Consider the following 18,385-nt stretch of genomic DNA (forward strand, 5'->3'; position numbering starts at 1 on the left):
AGGTAAGCTTTTACACACCTACCCAGGTGTAAGCTTCATCATCAAACTTCTTCACTCACGATAAATGTTTCTAAGGCTTTGTTGGCTTCACTGAGTCTGGAAAGTACTTGTCAGGGTCTCAATAAGTACAGAGGGATTCCAAAAGATGTGATAAAAATCTTTGGATAACCAAAATACATAATTTATTCCTGCAGTATCAGGGAGATGGTTAGCAACAAGTGTATGATGCCAAAGGAGAATTAGTACTCCTGCTCCAAAATTGTCAGCATGTTGATGCCAAGTGGCCATATGACAGGGTCCATGGCATTCACCAGTACCTGGATCCCCTTTTTCTTATGGACTCTCCCCATACAATCATTCATACATCATGCAGTTAATGTTACTATGTACCTGCTGATGATCAGTGTTATGGTTGCCACTTTGAAAGAGGAACCCAGTTTAGAGATGGTAGTGCTCCATGGAAGAGACACCAGAAAGTTCCCTTGTAGTCACACATTCGTTGAAGGGCAGTCTTTACTAATAACCTAAATAATGGTGTGTCATGAGAATGAGAGTGTACTTACATTTTCCTGATAGTCCCCAACCATTTTCATAGCAGTCTTTCATAGCGTTATCTCTCCTAAACGTGGTGGTGGAAAAGTAATCCTAGACCAGGTAGTCGTTCATCACTATATTTGGGGGGTTCAGGCCTATGTTCAATTCAAATCAATATCTGCCACTTTATGTACATTAAGGGCCTAATTATGAGCTGGTAAGTTTTTTTACAACCTCTGCGTAAACCTGTGTGTGTTCAGGGGTCATAATTATGAGTTTAATTATTAGATGTGTTAAATAACTCAACCATAATTATATTTTGGCAGATCAAACCTGGTGAAATGTAACAGAAGGAAAGCATACTGTAGTGTAGTTCCTATGTTCCCAATAGGCTCTGTGCATTGGAATACTATATCCTGTAGTTTAGATGTAGGACTGAGGTCGACTAGGTCTCTACCGAATATATTAAACTTAATTGTGAGTGCCAGCTAGCTCAGAGGTCACTGAAAACTTTCTCGAATTCACAAGAAGGGATTATTTTCTGACAACCGCATAAACATGACAACTTTGTTTCCCAAGAATAAGAAATCAATCTCTAGAGTCGCGGAAACAATAGATAGCTATTTTACTCAGTCAACCGTGCATGCTTTGTTTCACCAGAGGTGCTGAGAAAAATAGAGAGACAGGCGTTTTCAATAAAAAGTATTTATTGAACAATCTTCCTTCTCGAGCATAAGAAAAGTACAAGGAATATAATACGATAAGTATTATAAAGTAGTACTGTAAAAGCATGATATGGCTTCTAAGCCATAAAATACATAAAATACATACAGTGATAAAATAATGACTAAAAGTACTCAACTGGTGCTTCTAAAATACGCCTACCCCGTGTACCTAACCTAAGTCTAGTACAGGGGAAGAAGTAAGTGAGGTGTAGCTTAAGTTTAGTATTCTTTGCCAAGAATCTATTCCAAGAATTTTCTTAAGGGTCTAATCAGCTCTGTACCTTGGTTTTAGAATGAAGGTATCTCTCTCTCAGGACTCGTTTTCCCAGCAACCCGCAAGGGTAGCCTGGAAACAGTGGAGCTGGATTTCTTGGCAAGAGAAAAGACAGCGTCTTTCAGTGCGTCAGCTGGAGGGTCGGCTTCCTTCGGCACTTGCTGCTGCAGGGCGTCGGGCAAGTAGTTAGTCGATCTGCTCCAAACCACCGTGTGTTTGTCTGGGCAAATGTCGGCGTATTTATACCTTGAAGGTGCTGAGTTTGACGTATGATTGGACATAATAGCGTCACTCAAAGACTCAGTTCTTTGAAAACTCCATGATTTCCTAGATAAATTAGTATTCAGGTGAGGGGAAGTCCCTAGCTGCTGAAGGCGGGTTTTTCTAAGAAATCGTTGTTGATTCTCGGAACTTAGTGGAAGAAGCCATGCCGTATTTGGGCTGCATAGGCTCAGTCGAAATATGGTAATGATTTCTATGCCTATATAAGGATCGGGTAATTTATACCTATATATGGGCATGAATCGGGAAAATTACACTAGGGTCCTAGATTCCTACACAACACCTACTCCACGATATTAAGTTCAATAAAACTAAATGTATAAATACCAATTGCATTTGAAAGGTTTGTTCACATGAAATGAGTATAAACTGCATGAAAAAATAGGTCTCAACCGATACGAAGCATAGTATGATAGCATACATTCTAACATTTATGAAAGACGAAATTACATTCATGAAATGTCTCTTTAAGGTACAGAAAAAAAAGTCGAGACTATCCCATAGCATAATATTTAAACTGTTTTAGGATAAGGCCAAATATTGTCATTTAGGAAGTTTTCAAAGGAAATCTTGTTCTCTAAGAATAGTTCTACTTTAAGCAGATTACTCCGTGCCAACACGTTCTATTTTGGAAAAAGTTCAATTTGTTAGACAGTTTGTTTTTGAAAAAACGAAGACCGAATTTCAGAGTTCAGGGAACGCTGTGTGAATTAATCAAAAGTTATTCTCGGTGTCAGGAGAAAACATCAGATCGTCTAGGCTGGCAAAGAAACCGTCTACCATAGAAGGCGAAAGTGGAACCACTTCAGTTAGCAGGTCAAATGTGCATAGATGAGGATCATCGCCATCAGCGTTTGATGCATTAGCAATGTCCGCAGTAGGTGGTATCTGTGTGCCTGTAGTGTCTCTTATCTCACCCTCAGTTAGACTTGCCGGTGAGACCTCAATGAATGCCGTCATCAGAATGGGCAGCCGTTGGGGGCAACACGATGCATGAGTCGTTACCGGACTTAGCAAAGCGTAAACATCCGATGGCAGGACTGATGGTAGTGTAAGACAAATGTCCAACACGCATTTCTCTACGCAAAGCAATCATCGCAGAACAGGTAAGATGCAATCTTGCCAGATTGGTCTGAACGAAAGGAACCAAGTTGTGTTCAGATCCCTTAAATGAGCCAACCTAAGAATCTGTGTAATTCTCTCACGATACCACATGGCAAGGAGGGCTTGTTCCATGGTAGTCTGGGAATCGCTGGTGACTGTGCTTGCCATATCGGAGCAAAAGGAATAAAAATAGAATTCCTGCTACGAGTTTCAAGATGAGAGGCAGGCCGCCGAACACAGAGTGCACGAAATTTGGAAAAATGCAGAGGACTGCTTCAAATGGTGCTAACAGTCCCGAAAAAATCGTCTTAAATACATGTGCGATGCCACTGGTATCAGACATATTTAAGATTTGACTTAACATTTCTGTGAAATATACTGGGCAGTTTGTTGATAATAATGCATGTATCTCTGCAGAAGTCCGTGCCACTTGCAGATCATTCGTTTCTAGACGAGGTCAGTGGCACAGTTTTTTGTAAAAGAATGACTTTCATCCTGCTTAAAGTATCAATTCGTATAGAAGAGATATTCAGTGACGGCCATAACGCCGTCTCCCATTCTGTCTTGCTTTTTGGATACCATACTTGCATACAACAAGTGACCCTGGATGACACACTAACTAGATACGCTTTTCCTGGCAACATGCCACAACAGCTGTGGTCATTGAGCATAACATAGCTGCCATTGGATAGCTGCCTGAAAATTGGTTCTATCACTGTGGAGGGTGAACCATGTAGGTGGCATGAGAGGTTGTTTGCAGAACCTTCGCAGGCTCGTGTAAATGAATACCTTGGCACAAAAGTATACCACTTAGTGAGTTCTTACAATTTTTACCACTAAGGAATACCTCCATTCCCCCATTCCAACATTTGTGTGTGTAAGGTAAAGTCCAGGTCGACTTAATGTATTTTTTACCCAACCTTTCATACAGGCCCGCTGGTATATGCTGTAGACCAGTGTTTCCCAAACTGTGGTCCGCGGACCCCCAGGGGTCCGTGACACATTCCCTGGGGGTCCGCAGGCAGCAGTTTTAAAAGCACTTGAAAGTATCTTGTACAATTAGCCGTTTTCCAACAACAATAAAAGCGTCAAGATAACACCAGTGATTAATGTACCTGCTGGAGAGAGATGACAATTTAGTCCAGTGGCAGCTTTGAATGATCTAATGTAGCACAGAGGGTTAATATGCCTACTGCAAAGAACTAATGTTGCACAGAGCGTTAATATGCCTACTGCAAAGAACATGTATAATGCATTTTAAAAAACCGATTATTTTGGTACTGCGCAGTTCATAAGTGGCAATCGTAATCTAGCACAGTGACCTATAAACTGTCTTCAACGAGCTGCTTGCAAACTGCAAGGAACAAGTTAGTGACATGTTTTTCCTAGTATTTCATTATCCTGATACTGCTAAAAAGGTTTATTTGGGTGGAAATACATTTTTATTGTTAAAGTCAATGCTAACCACAGACCAAGCACTATTTAAAAATGCCTACCAGTATGAATGACATGAATTCTACACCGTGTCCCCATTGCGACATTTTCTATACACTAATTTACATGTATGATTCACTGTCTCTATATGTGTGTGATGTAAAGTGCTCTCTCTCATACAATGGTATGAGAGATGCTATAAAAACATTAATGCATGTGACAGAGGGGCTATGGTGAGATGAGAGGACGGTTGGAGGGTGATAGTGGGGGAATCATTGAAGAACCCCAAAAAAGATTGTCGTATTCTGGTGCATAGTAAGGACTTAATTTACTATTCTTTAAAAGCTAATATAATTCAATATGTAATGATATCTGTGTTGTGGACTGCACCATTGTTTCCTAAATGTTTTTGGGGGGAGCATCACAAAGCCCCCTTTGTAGTGGTCAGGCCCACTCACTGCACTTGGTGTGAACCGTATGGGGACTGGTCTGAAAACATTTGCCAGGGTTGCTTTGGGTGTCCAGTCTGGACCTGGCAGGAGCAGGAGCCACGTACTGTGAAATAAAACCAACCATTTAAAAGTTAGTCATGGAGATGCAGCACCAACCTTCCCATTAATTTTCTTCATTTTTTCCAACTTCTTTCAATATAAAATACAACAAAAGTGGCAGAGAGAGTCCTTACCCTCCTTGGCTTAACAACACACTCCACCACTTTAGAAACCTATATTTACACGAATATGATGCAGCCCTGTGTTTCCCCTGAGCTTGTACTAAACTTAACTTTGTGGATTCAACGCAAGCACCCTTGCACCATAGTGCAAGGGTGTCTGTGTACAGGTGAGTGCAGGTGAGTATTGTTTATGTACAGTAAGGTCCCCCTTCCTGCACATAAACTATTTTGAAAAACCGTTTTTTTCACTTCTATATGTGCTGCTTAATGCAGCACACATGGAAGTTACAAAATGTCATTTTTTTAAAGGTGGCTTATGTGCAGGGAGCGTCACCTTTCTGAACATAAACAATCAAACGTATTTTGCAAAACGAGGAGAATTGAAGCATTTCTCCTTGTTTCGCCAAGTTAAGACCAGGTTTTCCCTGGTCTTAATTTTGGCACTGCCTCCCATTTACGCTGCCCTTGTTATGCCCACAACAACACCCACTGCCCACCCCTTTCGCGCTAAACATTCGGTGAAAGGGGGTGTTATTTACAAGCCAGCGTTAAGCCATGTTAAGTGATTTAATGCTGCCTTGTAAACAAAGCAAAGCCCCTATCGCCACGGGAAAGTCGCAAAAAGTGATGTTCTCATGATGATAGGGGCTTGCAAATATGCCCCTAAAATACTTACTAATTTGAGTATTTGTTTTGTGTGCACACATGTTTATTTTTTTCGAATTACTGTTTTAATGTTTGAATTTCAAATCCTACAAATTGCTTGGGGGTCCCCGACTTCCAGTGGTGACTCAATGGGGGTCCGCAGGAGTCAAAAGTTTGGGAACCACTGCTGTAGACAATACTGAAATTGGAAAATCGGAAAATCGACACTGGTATCGTGATGGTGCTATGTATTATCCATTCAATGACAGGTTTCTCAGAAACTGTCATTGGTAATCTTTCCAGTTTCTCAATGCTCAGCACCGTATGGTCTGCGCCTTTTTGTGCCAAAGAGATTTGTTTATCTGTACGGTTGAACAGAGTAAACAATGACCTGGTATTGATTAAACGCCATGGCACGTAGCCTGAACGGAGATTTTGTAACGTCCAGCCTAGCAACATTATAGAACATAATTGAGACTGGCCATGTTGTAACATTAGCAAGTCTTGCTCTATTATGTCAATTGCAGATGATACAATGCTGTCCAAAGAATATATTCTGGAGGACAGAGTCGTTAACCCATTGTCCACTACAGAGAGGCTTTTCTCTAAATTAATACGATCAATTTCTCGTATTCTTTCTGCAGTTTCCATTTGCGTTTTTTTCCATGCTTCGTAGTAAGCAGCGTATATACCGACGTATATGAAAACATTTTGACGTAGTTTGCGAGGCACCATTAAGAAATCTTGCAAATCATTGCCTTCTTTAAGTAAAGATAAGTGTTGGATCTGACCTATTTACTGTGAACCCTTGTGTTTTGTTCAAGAATCTATTTTGACAGGTATTCGTGTCTGTGGGCCAGATTAACCATTTTTTCCAATCAGGATTAGTTCTGTTTTGAATTAAAATCTCTTTTACGTCTACCTCCTCATCCGCAGAGTTATTGCTGTCAGGTGAGGGCTTTGGTATGGACGGTTTGTTTAAATCTTTTTTCTTAGCCAGGCCAAGACAAGAAGTTTGTTGAACAGTGTCATTTAAAAATCTTATTTGTTCTGGTGTAATGCAGGCTCTGAACAAGGCTTCTAAACCTTGCACCTGCCAATCTTTTGTGCCCCAGACAGTTTTTGTCTCAATGTTGTCTTTACAAAAGTCAAAACCTAATGCAGACAGCTGAGCATAAAAGTTTGCAGAATACATTTGTTTAGTAATGGTCACCATTGTTTTCATTCCTGTCTTATTCTCATTTTTAAAATAAAACGTTTCTGAATTTGTAACATTAAACCCTGAGAAGTACGGAAACTTTTCATAAAATGTTTTTGAGCTGCCCTTTGGCGGCATTGGACAATGCTCCCATTGATTGTAAGTAAAAACATTTCTAGGGCTTGCAGATTTATGCAAATAATGGTGACCATAATGATTAAAACAATACATTTGTTCATAATCTGATGAACCTTCTAGGTATTCATGTTCTGTAAATTTAGCTGACATTTCTAAATCTGTCATCATGTTATTAACAGTTTCAAAGTCCCAATCATCAGAAAATGTGCTGGGTGGGACAAAGTCACTCAAAGAAACCTTAAACTGGTGTAGAATCTTCAGCAGTTCCACCGGGCCATACATGTCATAATTAGTTCTGTCCCATGCTATACCACCAGGTATAGGAACGGCTGTGATGTTTACTGATGATAGGTCTCTTTTTTCACGATAAGATGATTTGTGAGGTTTCGGGAGCAAGTTGATGTTCTTACTTGCTGTGCCCATTGTACTGTATTTTCCATCTATCATCCTTCCCAAACCTAACACAAGCATGAGCCAAAGCAGGAGAAAAAGTACACCTAACACAATCCAAAACTCAACCCATGGTGAAACCAGATATGTTTTTCCAAGTTGATGAAAGAGTTCTGTTATTTTTTCTTTGAAAGTTTTATTTGCTGGCGTATTTTCAGGTTCATTGGGATCCTCAGAAAATGTATCAAAGTTGATAAAATAGCCAGAGGCAGTTCTGTCAATTGTTGGAATTGCATCCGGATTACTTGAAATCGCTGGAGCTGTTTCTTGTTTTGCCATGGTGGTATAGTCAGATTCTATATCATTGTAGACAGGTGTTTCTTGACGAACTGTTATTTGGGTATCCAGAGGCACAATTTCCATGGCTTTGTTGCATAGTCTTTCTTTTCTTACTGCAGGTTTATCAAAGGTGATAAGTCTTTCAGTTTGAACCTCTTGTATTGTAGTAAGATTTGGTCGTCTGCTACATCTTGGGAGTCCACTGGGCCTACTACTTATTATCGGCCACATGATGTGGTGTGACCAGGTCGATGGACACAACTCTGTTCTCCCTTTTACCAGCAAGGGATGGTAGTAACACTGATCTTGTTCCGTGGATAGCTAAGACAGGTACTGCTTTTCTGTAAGAAGGCCCAAATTCCTTCTTTACCGCAAACTTTTCCCTGACTAGATCCCCACTCTTTGGAATCCTGACAGGTCTTGCTGGGACAGGTGTTTTTTCTTCAGTGGTCCTTTGCTTCTGTATTGTGTTACTCAGACTTCTTCTTGTTTCATTTAAGTCCTGTAAAACAGCCAAACGATCTTTGACATCGAAGGGTTTTAGTTCCACCACTGAAGTTTGACAATCGAGGTCTTCGATTATCATTCTAGTACCAAACAGTAAATCATATGGAGTGATTCCCCCCCAAAAAAAATTCTTGGCAGATTGTTAAGACTACGTTGGACACTTATTAGATGTTTGACCCACCCATCACCCAAACCTAATACCTTAGCTGTTATGGATTGCTTTATGTCACGTTTTTTTCTTTCCACTACCGCATTACCCTAAGGATGTAAGGGACTAGAATACCGCAATGCAACGCCCAAGCTAGCCATGGCCTCCTTGTAAGCTCGAAAGCTAAACGCAGGACCCTGGTCAGAATGTAGCTTGCCGATTGCGTATGTGCCGATAAAAACTCGCAAATCCTTAATAACAGTTCTGCCGTCAGCCGAGCGCTGGGGCCACATCCAAATAAATCTTGTGCAGGAATCCACTGCGACCATGATATATTTATAGTTACCATCCCTTTGTAAGGGACCACAGTGGTCCAGATAATGACACGCTAGTGGTTTATCTGAAATCAGGAGGGGCGTCTGTGCAGGTCATTTTACTGTTGAAACCTTTATTTTTTGGCAGATTTCACATTCTAGAACATAGTTTCTAGTTTGTTTCCTCATGCGCGGCCACCAATATCTTTGTTTTAATAATGATACTGTGGCGGAAAGCACTGCATGTGCAGATGCCAGTCCTTCGTATGCTGCTAAGATCAGTCCTAACCTATGTTCAATGTTTGGAATTGCCCTATCCCCCATTCCTGGGATTCGAGCAAAAGGAACATTATTTGCATCATTTATATATGAGTACTTTACTGGAAAGCCTTTCGGGAGTGTCTTACCACTGTCTTTAACTGAAGTAGTGACAGCTTGCATTATTTCGCTGTCTATTTTTGTTTTCGATCGAGTGATTGCGGCTACGGCAGCCATTTGCACAGCTGCCTTCGCGGCTTCATCAGCCAATGAATTCCCTGCAACGTGAAGGCCATCATGCTGATGACTCAGTGTATGACTCACTTGAGTCTTTTGTAGTTCTTTTTGCAAAAGCACTACTTGTTCCCAAAGCATTTTATGCATAATTGTGCCACCTTTTGTATTTCTGAAACCGTTTTGAACCCAGTTCTACAAGTGCTCGTTGTAAGATTCGACACAGAAATACGAATCGCACACTATGAGTGTGGGGAATTCGCAATCAGCATTTTCAAGCGCCATCTTGAAAGCATGTAGTTCAGCTTGCTAAGGTATACAGTCTCCATGATTTCCTAGATAAATTAGTATTCAGGCGAGGGGAAGTCCCTAGCTGCTGAAGGCCGGTTTTTCTAAGAAATCGTTGTTGATTCTTGGAACTTACTGGAAGTAGCCATGCCGTATTTGGGCTGCATAGACTCAGTCTAAATATGGTAATGATTTCTATGCCTATATAAGGATCGGGTAATTTATACCTTTGTATGGGCATGAATCAGGAACATTACACTAGGGTCCTAGATTCCTACACAACAATACATTATTTACCATATCATCCAGATTTTAGTGTGTTAAACAAGGAAATCCGCATGTTAATTTCTGGAAATTCATTACTTATCATGTGGGTAAATAGCACCTATAGAACTACTTAGGACCTAAATAGGGTGGATATACGGTCAGAGTCGGAAATGTTGTATTTCCTCAGTTCTGGTGGACTCTCTATTAATACCCTTTTCACCAACACGTCTTTACTAAATACTTTATGCAGCTGCGCTGCCATTCTGTAACCTACATTTACTAGAAAACCAAGAGGGGGATGTTGTAGTTATTCACACTCGTGGCTGCTACCTGGAACAGCAGTGGGGTGTGTGTGGGGTAAGGGGCAGGGGGTTTGATTGGTTAAAAGAAAAACACGGTCGTCTGGCCATTACTGCCTCTCCTGCGTCCTCTTCCTGGCTTCTTGGTAGAAACAATAAGCAGGAAGCACCAGGGCTCCCAGGCTTTCACAGCCAATCACAACTCTGCAATACAGTATTGTGATTGGCCTGAGCACCATGATATGGCGCTCAGCCAGGGGCTGGATGGTGAGCATATTTTCCAGGCAGACTGTAATGCAGCCTGCATGAAGAACAGGGAAGGTGAGCATGACTGTTTTGGGCGGCCCAAGATTTATTGCGCACTTAGGAGCGTTCTACCACTCCTCCTCTGCTCTGCAGGCGTGCTCCACCCCCTCACGCAAGCTGCCGCAGGAGGAGGGCAGAACAAAATGATAATACTATTAGGTTATTATCATTTTATTTTTTCCTTTCACTTGCTACTTCGTGGTAGTGGGGCGACGCTCCTGTGCCTTAGCAGAGGAGCCGCCACTGGTTATTCATGTGTGACTAACTGATAGGGCTCATTACGATTGCAAGCAATGAAAAAAACAGATATCAAAAGGAATAAATCTCCAACCGTTTTTCGAATGCCCTGAAATGCATACATTAATTAGATTTCTAGAATCTATAATTGCACACTTTAATTATAGCTATTTTGAAATCTCTTGAGTATGCCATAAACACAATTCTGAGAAATATTAGCTTATAATTACAATAATTCAAAACGAACTGCTTCATTATAAACATATTGACACATTCTGAATGTAAGAGCCAGGAAAATCAACCTAAACACGTGTACAATAATTAGGAATGACACATATAAAATGCTGTGCTGTATTTCAAATACTTTAAACATCAGCATGAATTCTTCAAATATTTCCACTTTTATTACAGGGCAAAAGGCATTGCAAGCTATACTAGTATCATTGCAGTAATAGCTGGGTAGCCTTTTAATGTATTTATGGAACTTTTTCAAAATAGATCTAAAATTGAACATATAGTCAGAAAGTCAATCTTTTGTGGTTTTCATGTGCAGTACTTCTGCATTTCTCAAGATGTAATGGGATTTATAGGACTCGGAGTGAAAGTAAAAACTGTGGGGAATAAGTACAAGGAAGTGAAGGGGAGAGGCGTGCGCCTTCCTGGCTTAACGCCTCTCTTCTGCACTTCTGAAACGCACGGCTGCACCAAATTTACAAGAATGTGGCGCAGCCTTGCGTTTCCCTCTGCGATGGCGTTAAGTTTAGCAACTTAGCGCCAACGCAGGCCCCCTTGCACCAGAGTGCAAGGGTGTCTGCTTGCAGGAGAGGATTGTTTATGTCTAGAGGTATCCCTTCTGGCAGATAAACAATCCTGGAAATGCCATTCTGTCACTTTCATGTGTCCTGCTTCATGTGGCACACATGAAAGTGACAAAATGGCTCTTTTTTTAAAGTCTGTTTATGTACAGGAAGGGACACCTTCCGGTACATAAACAAACAATGGTATTTTGCTTTTTCTATGTGTGCTGCACAACTCAGCACACAATGGAAACACAAAATCTAGGAGAAATAATGAATTTCCCTCGTTTCCCCAACTTAAAACAGTTTTTACCTGGTCTCCTCCTATTCACGCCACCTTTGTACATAGGGGGTAGCATCAAAATGAAAGTCTGTTGTGGTGGAAAGCCCACCGCAATACCGACTGCCCACCCCTTTCACGCTAACCATAGCCTGAAAAGGGGCCTTATGTACCAGGCAGAGTTAAGCCACATTAAGTGGCTTAACTCTGCCTGGTACATAATGTGTGGGGGCGGTAGGGTTTGTACATATGCCCTTGTATGTGCTTCATGTAACAAGATTGTAAACAATTGTCATTATATGTGATTTCTTCATTGCTCGTTTTGATCTTCAAATGTTGAAAACACATATAATTAAGTAAACGGTATATCTGTTCTCACTGAAAATACATTAGCTGAAGGGAAACAAAGGTAATCAAAAAGGCCTTTGAGACCTATGTTTGAAAGAACATTGGTTGATGTTATTTTATGAAGCCACATAATGAAATTCCCCTTTACATGTTCCTAAGCATTCATAATCCACCACTTTATCTCTTGCAAATAAGGGCAAGAAAATCACATGACATCCTGAATAGTTCACGTATGGAATTATCAAATCCCTTTTCGACATCATCCACAATGTGGTTCTCCTTCAAAAATCTTCAATAGCCTGCACCAGCAATAAATATATAATATTGAAACTGTCACAAGAAAAAGGTGGTATATCGTTATGATTGAGTGACATACTTTATCTTGTGACAGTTAGGGGTAGGCAACATCTTTTGCCCACTTCGGTATAATCGCTCTATTTCGTGTACATAACTTGGAAAACATAACTTTGGCACGGGTACCAAGATGAGCTTTTCATGTTGAACCACTCAAAAGTGTTTTTAATCTGTGGCAAGCGAATGCAAATCCAGGGCAACACAGCATTTTAAATGAAAAATGCTTAATTTTGTAAATGCTTTGAGGTTGCTTTTCAGGCCTATGCGTTGGCGATATTACCACACGCTATTGTTAGTGTTTGGAATGGAGCTAGATATTTTTTTCAGAGGTTTGTTTTCATATGGTTTCAAAACCAAAATGAATAAATGTTCAATTACCGTTTCCAGGAACCTAATTAATGTATGCATTTAATGGCTGTTTCACATTTTCAGTCTAGCCTAGCCACAATCAAATTTTTCCAGATTTTTCCAGCTTTATGTAATTAAAATAGGAATAAATATATAAATACTAGCAAACATACATAAACATTGGAGCGTTGGATCAGCCATTTTTGTCCACTGACCTATGGAACTTTCATTGGCATTTTGCTTCCTTCCACCACAGCACAGAACATGGGGAAATGGGTCAGCCCACTTCAGCCTGCTGCCACATGGGGAACACCACTTGGGGATCAGGAATCACTGCAGCAGAGGCCAGCAGCAGGGCTCAGACAGGTCCAGGCAGGACCAGTTCGTGACGGTCAGCTAAGCAGTAGAAGAGAGGCCTCTGAAAGCTTGTCTATTCTATGTAGCTCAAATAGGAGGTCAGCCAACTGACCCTTGAAGTCAGCTGGGTAGCCTAGGATCACGACAAGCAGGTCCAAACTTCCTAATATCCGTCATGTTCACTGTTGGGTTGGAAAGATGGTGCTCATATGTACTAACTTTAGGGCATACATGCCCCTATGGGGCTGATTCTGATTCGGGTCGGAAGGGCTCCGAAAGGCAGTTGGAAACTGTCTTTGGGGGCCCCCAGCAGGGCCCCCATGGATGTAAGGCTGCCGAATGGCAGCCTGGGGCCCTCTGTGGATCCCTGCACCCGGTGGCAGGCACCTTGGAGTGCCGGCCACAGGGTGCAGGGATGTACTGTACCCCTGCATTTCTCAATGCAGGCATGCATTCCGCTCAGAATGCATGCCAGCATTGTGAACTATACAACTGCGACCAAACCCTGTTTGGTCACATCGTATTAGCAGGGCTGTAACCCACGACAGCAGGTCGGTGGGTTACTGCTCCTGACCGATGTCGGACGGACCTGAGTCCATCCGACATCGGAATCGGCCCCTATATTGTAGAGTGCAGTGTCAGCTCAAAACTGGTGCCACAACGCTCCAAAAGAATAGCTATGTAGTGCTGGGCTGTGTGCACACTAAATACCACAATCCCCAGCATGTCCCTCAGTCCTGTTGGCACCAAAGATTGAGTGGTAAATGTTGATGTGCAGGAAGGGACATCTTCAAAGACATAAAGTGACTTGTCTTCTAAAAAAGGGGACGGAGCATGGCGTTAGCCTTCATTACTAAACGCTTTGCTCTGCCACTTAAAACACAGGGCTGCACTAAATTACCAACAATACAGTGCAGCTCTGTGTTTCTCACTGTGCTGATGCTAATTCCATCTGCCTAGTGCCAAATCAGGCACCTTTGCACCAAAGTGCAAGGGTGCTTCCATTGAGGTGAATGATTGATTTGTGTGTAGGGGGGGACGCCTTACTGCACATAAACAATCATGCATGTTATTTAGCCTTCTCAGTATGTGCTGCACAAAGCAGCAAATATACAGACAGCAAAAAGGAGGAAAAGTGTAGCATTTAGCATTGTTGCGCAATGTTAATACCCTATTATTACTGCTTTTACGTTTGGCCTAGCCACATATTTACACCAACCGTGGTAATTCGGGGCAGCATACAAATCATTGGCTGTTGTGGTGGAAGGACCACTGCAACACCCATTGCCTAACCCTCTCACGCTCATTCACAAGGCAGTGCAAAGCTGAATCAAGTGGGTTAACACTGCCTTGTAAATATGGTGAAGCACGCTTTGCCTTAGTAAAGTACAAAATAGCGATGTTCCTGTGATGATAGGGGATTCCAAATATGCCAGAAGCAATAGTAATTGCCTAATTGCTGGTTTGATGTGTGCAGCTGAATGCTGTACACATAACACCAAAACATGTTGGATATAACTTTTTGAAGTTGATTTCCCCTTGTTGTTTACATGAAAACCTACCCATCTTTGCGGTGCTGGTGTGCACATTTCATAGTGAAAGAAAATGGCATACTGGAGGCGCAAGGTGCATTAAAAATGTGCCCAAGTATTCTGCAGTTTTAAGTGTTGTGTTCTGCCCCAGCATTGTAGGAATGGGTTAATTAAAACATCAACTTGCTTGTTGTTGATACAATGCTCATTGAAACACACATTCACCATTCCTTTCATGGTAAAGGAAGGGTGAGAAGGGGCCTCATTCACAATGTTGCACTGATGAGCATTAATTGGATACATGCTGCCTTGCTATCTTTTCTCAAAATGCATTTATCGACATGAAAGTTGCTTAACCCCTTCGCTGCTAGGCCTTTTCCCCTCCTGTGCTAAGCCTTTTTTTGGCGATTTGGGGTAGTGCGCGCTTAGGCCCCTGTAACTTTTTGACCACATAAGGTATCCATGCCAAATTTTCGTCCTTTTCTTCCAACATCATATGGATTCTAAAGGTGCCCAGGATTTGTGGATTCCCTTGGAGGGGGTCCCAGAAATTAACAAAAATATAGTGACATTTTTGTTTTGTTCAAAAAAATGGGAAAAACGGGCTGCAAATGAAAGCCTCTGGGGTTTTCCCTGCAAATGTTATCAAAAAAGGGTTTGTGGGGCCAAAATCTCAATTTCCTCAGCTTTTAGGGAATGACAGTCTTTTGTCAGAGAACCAACATTTTTCACACAGTTTTGGCATTTTTCTGGGACATAGCCTATTTTTGCTATTTTTAGAGCTTCCAGTTAATGGTAGAATAGAGTTTGAAAGCAATAATGGATCCTGGAAAGCTATACATTTTTGAAAAGTAAACAAAATTCTAAATTCAGAAAGGGGTAATTTGTCTAAATCCATGAAGGTTTCTTTATAGAAACTAACAGTTAAATATTGGAATAATTGAAATTCTTTTGAAAAAAACAGCCTTTTGTCTCAACGTTTTCACCTATAACTTTTTGTAATTTTAACAGCTCTTGGAAAGCAATATACCGTTACATCCGTTAGACTTTCCTGGTTGTGGGGTTACATAGGACTTGTAGTTTCACCAAGAACCCGACAAACCCAGATCCAAAAACCGAGCAGCAACTTGCAATGGTATTTTTTTATTTACTGGGTATAGAGCACTTTTTCGTGGAAAATGTATACATGGAAAAATCTGTATGAAAGACACCTATGTATTTCTGAATTGGGTACAAATTATAGAGTTTAGAAACAGTATATAATTGCACATTTTCAAAATTGGGAATACTCATACTAGCATGAGAATTATTGGTCATTTTTGAAAAAGATTTTTTTTTTACACAATGTCTTTCATTGGGAAGGGAGAAATGCATGAAAACTCAATTGGTAATAACAGTTGATTTACAAATCTGAATTACCCTAAGTCTCCCAATAAAAACGGTACCTCACTTGTGTGGGTCGGCCTTGTGCCTGCGACAGGAAACGGCGCAAAATGCAACGTGGTCACACCTCAATTTTGCAGTTACAAATTGACCCTTTTATGGCAAAGTGCCTAGTTGTAGTTTTTGCACCCTAGCTCTGCCGGCACCTAGGGAAACCTAGCAAACCTATACATTTTTGCAAACTAGACACCCAGGGAAATTCAGGATGGGGTGACTCGACTGCCTACCACCAGGGTCTGTTACCCAGAATCCCTTGCAAAGCTAGGAAATTGACAAGAAAAACGCATTTTCCTCACATTTCTGTGGTGGAAAGTTCTGAAATCTGCGTGGATCAACAAATTTCTACACACCCAGCGTTTCCCCGGGTCTCCCGAAGAAAATGGTACCTCACTTACCTGGGTCTGCCTAGTACCTGCGACAGGAAACAGCGCAAAATACAACGTGGTCGCAACTCAATTTCGCAGTGAAATCGTGCCCTTTTTGGACAAAGAGACTACCTTTTGTTTTTTAACCCTAGCTCTGCCGGCACCTAGGGAAACCTAGCAAACCCATACATTTTTTGAAACTAGACACCCAGGGAAATTCAGGATGGGGTGACTCGACTGCCTACCAACAGGTTCTGTTACCCAGAATCCCTTGCAAAGCTAAGAAATTGACAAAATAAACGCATTTTCCTCACATTTCTGTGGGGGAAAGTTCCGGAATCTGCGTGGATCAACAAATTTCCACCCACCCAGCGTTCCCCCGGGTCTCCCCAAAAAAATGGTACCTCACTTGCGAGGGTAGGCATAGTGGCTGCAACAGGAAAAGGTCCAAATCGTACGGTGGAGAATTTAAAATACCCTATAGCAAAACTACCTTGATTTTTGGGGGGGCACCTGAGTTTTTGGCCCGGGGCTCGGCGGCGATCTTTGGAAACTGCCAAACCCAAACAGTTCTGAATACTAGACACCCGGGGGAGTCCAGGGAGGTATGGCATGCGTGGGTCCCCCAATGTTTTCCTACCCAGATTTCCTTGCAAACCGTAAAATTAGGTTAAAAAAATCACTTTTCCAAACTTTTTTGCGTGGGCTCTCCGTGCCGGCAAAAATGCCATACCACCCAGCGTTCCCCTTGTTCTCCCGAGTAAAATGATACCTCACTTGTGTGGGTGCCCCAAAGCAGAACAGGCTAAAAATGAATTTTTTAAAATTGTAGTATTTAGGTTGAACAAATTAAGCACCCCACCTTAGTCACAGGCCTTTGGCCCACCCACACAAGTGAGGTATCATTTTACTCGGGAGATCAAGGGGAACGCTGGGTGGTAGGACATTTGTGCCGGCAGCGAGATCCTACGCGAAAATGTATGGAAAAGTGGGGTTTTTAACCTAAATTTAAGGTTTGCAGGGATTTCTGGGTAGGAAAACATTGGGGGACCCACGCATGCCATACCTCCCTGGACTCCCCCGGGTGTCTAGTTTTCAGAACTGTTTGGGTTTGGTAGTTTCCAAAGATGCCCGCCAAGTCCCGGGCCAAAAGCTCGGGTGACACCTTCAAAAAATAAGATAGTTTTGCTAAAGGTAATTTTTAAGTCTCCACCGTACGAATTGGGCCTTTTCCTGTTGCAGCCACTATGCCTACCCACGCAAGTGAGGTACTATTTTTTTGGGAGACCTGGGGGAATGCTGGGTGGGAGGTAATTTGTGTGAGCTCAGTGATGCCATGCTTTCCCACACAAAAAAGTGTGAAAAAACTGATTTTTTCTGCTAAAATTGAGGTTTGCAAGGGATTCTGGGTAAAGGAACGTTGGAGGATCCACGCAAGCCATACCTCCTTGGAAGCCCCCGGGTGTCTACTTTTCAGAAATGTGTGGGTTTGGTAGCTTTCCCTAGATGGAGTCTAGCACGGGGCCAAAAACCCAGGTAACCCCTCTTGCAAAAGCTGGTGGTTTTGACAATGGTGACAATGTCAAAACCACCAGCTTTTGCAAGAGGGGTTACCTGGGTTTTTGGCCCCATGCTAGACAGCCATCTATGGAAACCTACCAAACCCACACATTTCTGAAAAGTAGACACCCGGGGGCTTCCAAGGAGGTATGGCTTGCGTGGATCCTCCAACGTTCCTTTACCCATAATCCCTTGCAAAGCTCGATTATAGCTGAAAAAAATCAGATTTTTCACACATTTTTGTATGGGAAAGCGTGGCATCACTGGGCTCACACAAATTTCCTCTCACCCAGCGTTCCCCAAGATCTCCTGATAAAAATGGTACCTCACTTGCGTGGGTAGGCATAGTGGCTGCAACAGGAAAAGGTCCAAATCGTACGGTGGAGAATTTAAAATAACCTATGGCA

The sequence above is a fragment of the Lissotriton helveticus genome, chromosome 2_2 (assembly GCF_964261635.1).
Source record: "Lissotriton helveticus chromosome 2_2, aLisHel1.1, whole genome shotgun sequence".
NCBI lineage: Eukaryota > Metazoa > Chordata > Amphibia > Caudata > Salamandridae > Lissotriton > Lissotriton helveticus.